The sequence below is a fragment of the Myotis davidii genome, unplaced genomic scaffold (assembly GCF_000327345.1).
Source record: "Myotis davidii unplaced genomic scaffold, ASM32734v1 scaffold104, whole genome shotgun sequence".
NCBI lineage: Eukaryota > Metazoa > Chordata > Mammalia > Chiroptera > Vespertilionidae > Myotis > Myotis davidii.
Genome location: NW_006296625.1, coordinates 1,627,958 through 1,628,539, shown reverse-complemented (window position 1 = coordinate 1,628,539; position 582 = coordinate 1,627,958). Strand labels below are relative to the sequence as shown.

The 582-nt window shown below is 59.8% G+C and overlaps 1 protein-coding gene across 1 annotated transcript in view; it reads right to left on the bottom strand.

Annotated features, from left to right (window-relative positions):
* MTO1 (mitochondrial tRNA translation optimization 1) overlaps window positions 1-576 on the bottom strand; it is a 26,615-nt gene extending 26,039 nt beyond the window's left edge. The window contains exon 1 of the mRNA XM_006772163.2: window positions 545-576. The gene's annotated coding sequence lies outside the window, so the exon portion shown is untranslated. The remainder of the gene's footprint in view (window positions 1-544) is intronic.
* Window positions 577-582: the final 6 nt, after the last annotated feature.

The window sequence follows — 582 nt, the reverse complement described above, 5'->3', positions numbered from 1 at the left end:
GGTTCCATGCCGGCCAAGGGCATGTACCTCAGCTGAAGGCTCTGAGGCTCTATCCCGGCCCTGGTCGGGGCAGGCGTGGGAGGGAACCAATCACAAAACCCGGGAACAAACATCCAGCGGAAATATAGAATGCAACAAGAGGTAAACGATCACTAATAATGCTAGCTCATAATGTTTACTAATAATGTTTACCCAAAGCAACCAGCTAGTCGAGGTTAACCGGCAGCAATGCAATGAGAAGCTATCAGCAAGCACCGTATTCTTAGCCTCCCCCTTTCCCGAGGCACCGCCCCCACATCCTGCAGGCAACCGCTATTGTCGGCAGCAGCACAGTCCGTGGTCCCCGGCACAGCTGACCCGGAGTGCGGACCCGGCCCGCCTGTTCCGCGAGGCACAAATCGGGCTAAAACCACCGACCCCAGGATCCTCGCCAGCCTTGCGGGAGGAAACAGGCTGCCCACACCAGGCACTGGAGGGGCAGAAGGGGACGGGTTATTCGCGACGTGCGTCCTACGCAAAGCGCCCCGGCGGCCGGGCCCCTCACCGATCGTGTCCACCCGGTGCGTGAGGAGCAGAGTTCGG